This window comes from Ixodes scapularis, unplaced genomic scaffold (genome assembly GCF_016920785.2).
Source record: "Ixodes scapularis isolate PalLabHiFi unplaced genomic scaffold, ASM1692078v2 PGA_scaffold2__306_contigs__length_199485367, whole genome shotgun sequence".
NCBI lineage: Eukaryota > Metazoa > Arthropoda > Arachnida > Ixodida > Ixodidae > Ixodes > Ixodes scapularis.
Window position 1 is genome coordinate 170,259,883 of NW_024609857.1, and position 6,395 is coordinate 170,266,277.

The following is a 6,395-nucleotide window of genomic DNA, read 5'->3' on the forward strand; positions in this document are numbered from 1 at the left end:
GTGACGAGCCGAACGTAGCCACCAGTAGCCACTTTAAAAGGTGAATTGGGTGAATCCACTGATGGTGAATCACGGACAGGTTAACGTTGAGACATTGACTGGTTTTTCGGGGACCCGTTTTTTGTCCCCAAAAAAGATTACGTGCTTTTTTTTTACTCTTCTAACAGCAAGAATAAACTATGCATCGCCGAACGCTCAGTCTTCGCCAAAAAATGGCGCTGTACGAGCCAGTGACTATTTCGACGTCCACTTTAAAAATAATGCTAAATTTAATTTTGACGTCAGTGACGCCTTTTTCCTGAAGACGTAGAGCTGTTTTTATCAACCGTCCTCTGTGCAAATATTTCTTTCTCCTTATTTTGACATCTCAAACTACTTTGGATCTTCGGCTGCTTCGGCCACTTCGCTGTCCGGATCGGACTCGAAAGTGATCGAAAGTCGCGGTCAAACCAGTCAAACATCATCGTGCTCGTGGGCAGGGGCGGCTCAACAGAATGTTTCAAATTAGAGAGCCTACGTACTCGCCGACTCCCTATTTCAAATAGCGGCCAGGCTCAGGGATACTTCAACGAAATTTGAAATATTCCCGTCGTGTTCAAAAATAGGTGGAATATTATCCACAATATCCGTAAATGACAATCGCACGTTTGTATTTTGATCCTGGTGGCTGTATTTTTCGTTATAAACGGCCCACTCTGGCAAGCGCTCGGAGAAGGCCCAGCTTAGAGCACGTGACATCCAACGCAATCGTGACGTAGGTCGTCTCAAGACGAGCAAAGCTACGGCGAGGCTGACGTCGAGAGGATGGCCTAGTAGTTCCAGCCACCGAAGCGGCTGCTTTTGTACGAATTTTGAGTGACGGGTTAATCTTCTAGGGGGACAATAGCGACTTCTGCGACACACAAAAGGGATTCTCGGGAAGAGGGGAGTTCCTCCTTCCCCCCTTCTCTCGTCGTGGCCGGAGACGAGACAACCTCGGTCACTAGCTGTCAAGGTTCCTAGACGAGCATTACAAACGAGGCGTTAGCGACATCCACCAGGTGCTCTTTGCTAATCGTTTAATTTGTTTTAAAATTTCTTTTCGAGACTTTTTTAACAAGATATTGGTATGTTCCATGTGATACTGCTCTTTTGAACACATATAGACCAAAAAATGAGCGCCGAAATTTCGTTGTAGTATCCCTTTAAAGGGATACTTCAACGAAATTTGAAATATTCCCGTCGTGTTCAAAAATAGGTTGAATATGATCCACAATATCCGTAAATGACAATCGCACGTTTGTATTTTGAGCCTGGTGGCTGTATTTTTCGTTATAAACGGCCCACTCTGGCAAGCGCTCGGAGAAGGCCCGGCGGAGACCACGTGACATCCAATGCAATCGTGACGTAGGTCGTCTCAAGACGAGCAAAGCTACGGCAAGGCTGACGTTGAGAGGGTGGCCTAGTCGTTCCAGCCACCGAAGCGGCTGCTTTTGTACGAATTTTGAGTGACGGGTTAATCTTCCGTAATCTTGTAGGGGGACAATAGCGACTTCTGCGACACACAAAAGGCATTCTCGGGAAGAGGGGAGTTCCTCGTTCCCCTCTTCTCTCGTCGTGGCCGGAGGCGAGACAACCTCCGTCACTAGCTGTCAAGGTTCCTAGACGGGCATTACAAACGAGGCGTTAGCGACATCCACCAGGTGCTCTTTGCTAATCGTTTAATTCGTTTTAAAATTCCTTTTCGTGACTTTTTTAGCAAGATATTGGTATGTTCGATGTGATGCTGCTCCTTTGAACACATATACACCAAAAAATGAGCGCCGGAATTTCGTTGTAGTATCCCTTTAAAATCGACCGCGAAAATCGGTTTCTTAACCTATCGCGCTACGCTTTCGTGCAGCGTTGCCCACAGGTGGTGCATTCTTTCTATACAATTTGCAAAGAGCGAACATACATGAGGAAAAAGTAAAAAAAAAAAAAGGAAAAAGGCTTAACTCATATGGGAGCGCCGTTTGGCACGGGAGACAAAAGATGGCGCAAGCGGTTGCGATGCCAACTGCCAAATGCCGCCAACAACCAAGCACACGGCGCCGACAGCCGGTGTTATAAGCAGACGGGAGGCACTCACTTGATCGAATGACGTTCTAGCAAACGCCCACGTTTCACCGAATGACACTTTAGCGAATAGTCGGACGCCGCGAAGCGGCGTTTTCGGGTGGGCCAAATGGGTTCACATTTTGGAATGAGCCGCCGCAGACTGTCGCCGCGAAGCGGCGACTCCTTGCAAAAATGCTTCGCGGCTCATTGCAAAAAAATGCTTCGCTTCGCGGCGTAAGCGCAGCGCGGCGGGTGGGTTAACGCGCGCCCCCGTTATTCGCTAAAAGGCGATTCGCTCAAATGTCGCTGCTCGCTAACGCGTCATTTGGTCATGTGATATGGACCCGCCTAGCTTATTCAAAACACATCCTGTGCCTGTCTGAGCTTATCAGTATAATCGGGACAAATTTAAAGGGGCTGTAAAACGAGAATTATTTCTTTTAGTTGATAACCCACGGAAAAGACTAATTTTTGTCTCCTCAGAATTTGCTGTTGCAGAAAGAAATAGAGGCAAACGAGCAGCAGTCACATCCACAACTGGCTGCCATAAGAAAGGGCCACATGATCTGGGGCCGGTAATAGCTGCGTTCAATATACCTGCACCGGTGCAGAGAAGTGTAGGGCAGTGTACTTTCGGTTGTATCTCAATGCACACCCCGGAAGTATACTGCTCTAGACTTATGTGCACAGGTGGAGGTAAATCGAACGTGCGGAGTGGCTCCACTGAGCGGCTCTGTTTACCCAGTGTCAAGTTCAACGTTACTAAAACACTCAGTTGGGAAACTCGCCGTCGAAACCTGGGCCGCTGGCGTCCACCGAGTATGTATGATCTCTATGCCACCGAGACCCGAGACCGAGCTAAATGCGACAACAGCGCCACTCTTTTTCGTTTGTCTGTACTATGGTCACCTCGAGCTTTTTGAAATCCTGTTTTTGCGTAAAAACAAAAGGAAAAGACTCTTTTTGTATGAAATTTATTGGAGTTTAGTACCAAATGATGGGCGCGTGATGTTTTTATCATCTTTAGTTCGCAGGGTTTTGCGGAACAATTAGCATTGTTTTCATACAACCATGCCTCAGCGGGCCTTTCAGGTAGCGTGTCCCGCCCTAGGTGCATTTTAAAGGGGAGGTGCAATGATTTTAACACTGAACGAATGTGCAGCTTCTATTTTTTATATTGTTTACTTCGGCATAAGTAAGAGAAAAAGTGCCACCATACCCCGAAATACCTCTATTTCGCTGCGTAATCGCAAAATAAAAAACGATTTTTTTCCCAACCTGCGGCCACATGGTGGCCGCAAATGGAACCTGTGGTGTGACGTCATTCGGAGTGGTTTTTGTAAGTGATAGTGTTAGGCACTTCTAAGCTTGATTTAACGTTAAGTTTAAAAAATCTTGTTGTTTAGGCATGCAGAAACGCTTCAAAAGCCTAATATTGCCGCTAAAAGGGTATGAATTATTTGTGGCGCCATCTACCGCAAGTCAACAAAACCTGCCGTCGCCGTCATCCGTCGCCGCCCGTGGCGCCTACACGAGCAACCCGGACGTTTTGTCTTTCCCTCGCTCGACGGAGTGCGTTGCTCGTGGTCCGCAGTATCGTGGTATCGTTATTGTTCCTGGTGTCTCGACCTGGACTTCGACTTTGACTGCCCGCCGCGTCGCAAGCATCTTGCGCTCGACGTCGCTCAGGCCACTCAGGCCGTCCGCCCACGCCGCCATGTTGGTCGGGAATCGGCGGGAGAGCGGCGAGCCTGGCGAGCCGGCGAGCGCTGGGTAAACGGAAGCCAGAACAACCCAACCGGAAACCAACGCCACTCCGAATGACGTCACAGGCGAAGCTGGTGCCGCTTCAATGTTGAGTTGAGGGGTGCCGGAGATACCAATTTCTTTTATTTTTTTTAATGAAAACTAGGGCAAGCAGGAAAGAATAGTTTTCGGTCCTTCGTTTTATATGTAGCCGGGATCAATTCCCGCAATTAATTAGCCAAAGTCCGCAAATTGTTGCACCGCCCCTTTAACTTCGGCAGTTGAACGCGGCGCGTCCGCCGGGGAGACGGGGACGCGCCGCGCCGGTAACCTTTACCGCTGTATTTGTTCTAAAAGCCAAAATACAAGTCACGTGCAGCTCTTCGAGTGGCCGCTGCGGGAGAAATGGTGGCGTTGTGTTCGTCATTAGCTCGGTGCTCGGAGACAGATTGGGGCCGTTTTTTCAAAGCTGTCTCTATGGGAGTTTCCCAACTGAGTGTTTTAGTAACGTTGCCCAGCGTATACCAACACGGCCTGAAGGCCGCGCATGCGCAGAAGCTATGTGGGTAGAAGCGGCCACACTCTCCGTGTTCTCACCATTGCGTTGTGTGGCGTGCACCCACTGTTGACGTAGAGATGCTTCTATAGTCCGTTGCAACCTAGGAACGAAGGACTAGGGCAAGACGGGCCGGGAAGGAGGAAGCAGACGGAACGCTGGAGAAGAGAGGGAGAAACCTCCTCCTCTCTTTAGCGTTCCGTCTGCTTCCTCCTCCCCGGCCCCTTACCCTCGCCCTTCGTTCTTAGGTTGCAACGGACTATAGTTTTATTTGTGCATCATATTTCCTGTCAACGTATGTCGTATGTTATGCCAGACTATTTGAGCTCGCTACCCGAGCCCGAGCGGCGTCGAGACAAACTGTGCATGGATGGCCTGAGGCGATCCGTGCACCGTAAACAAGGGCTGCTGGAGTTCCGACCTGATGATGCTGCTACAGACGTTGTTAGCTCACGTCGTCATTCATTTAGTTTTTGACACGTCATGCACCTCGATTGGAAATGGCTGTACGCACGACACGGAGAGCTCGCACCATTTGGGTCACCCTTTTTGGACGGCGCGTTCATCACTAGGGGGGGCAGGGGGGGTGTTAACCCACCCGCCCTGCCCTCGCGCGGACGACCATGCTGCACAAATGGTCGTCCGCGCGAGGCAACCATTCTTTTTGATTCACGGATCTTATCCACCTCTGCGCCTTTCAGGGTCAACCAGGAACTTGTGGAAACTCGCTCCACTACTTTTGCTAAACCTTTCGGTGCATTAACAGCTTTGTCGCATGCTGGAATGCACAACGCCCGTGGAAAATGCACACCCTTCTGCCTACACCACCCGGCTCCAGCGTGACTGCAGCGCCATTCCAACATCAAGTCCACGTGTCGGTCTACAATAAGCTTGGAAGTTCGAAATTATAGTTTATAAATGCTAAGTTCGACAGAGCGAAACTTCTGACCTTTCAAACCCCCTGGTTTGAACTTCGAACCTTAGGTTTTAAAAAAGGTTACGGAATCTCTAATTTGAATGAACCGAAATGGCAATTGCCATGGCAACCGAAATCAGCCAATCACCCTGTGAGGTTTGGTCGTCCGTATGTTGGTACTCGTTTGTGTCCGGCTAGCAGGCAGGTAAGGCAATGGCACTACTTTCCCAGGATCCAGCAACTTTAGTCTCGGCGACATCAAACAATACAGCTAACTGAAATTTGGAACCATCAGGCGCCTGCCTACAAATTCCTCTACCAGCCATCAAAAGGCTGCCACTAGCATGTCATCGAAGTGGCCAAACAGAATTTCGAAAAGGGTCTACAGCAGCTGTGCTGCAGCGCATCAGATGAGTCATGTTCAATAAAAAGAAAAAACTGAGTTGCACATCCTTTCGAGTGAAAAGCAAAAGTTTTTAAAGGCTTAGCATAAAAATCCAACAGAGTAGCGACATCTGAAATATTAGTCTTCGTATTGAAGTGAAATGAACTTTTGGGACAAACTGCTCCCATTTTGGTGAAATGTAGCAGGGTAAGCACTGTGGTGCAGCAATCACTTCCGTTCATAGCACAAACATTCGGTCTCATTAATGGTGACCGACAATAAAACACAATTGCACATGCCCGAGTCGTAAGCGAATACCCTCATGGAACTTGCACATGAACAGTACTTACCTTGTTTATGTGCCTCATAAAACAGTACCGGAACTGACCTTTCGCCAGGGGTCCCGGGGAACATTTGATTCATCATTTCTTCAAAAATATTAAGAAGTATGAAAAAGAAAAAAAAAAATATACAAAGAATTAGTGCTAAAAAGTTAGCACTTGCTTGTTCCGTTTGCATCTTCTTCGTCCCCTTTTTTTTTCGCCTTTTAATACCACCAATACCATGAACCAACTAGCTCAGTACAACCCTTATTTCATTCATACATCCCGCAACTGAGCGTCCCACACACAAGTAAGACGCAAAGTGATACACAATTTGCAACTCGAGCCAGGTGCAAACACTTTTGACCCTGAGATGAGAGTAGAAGAGGC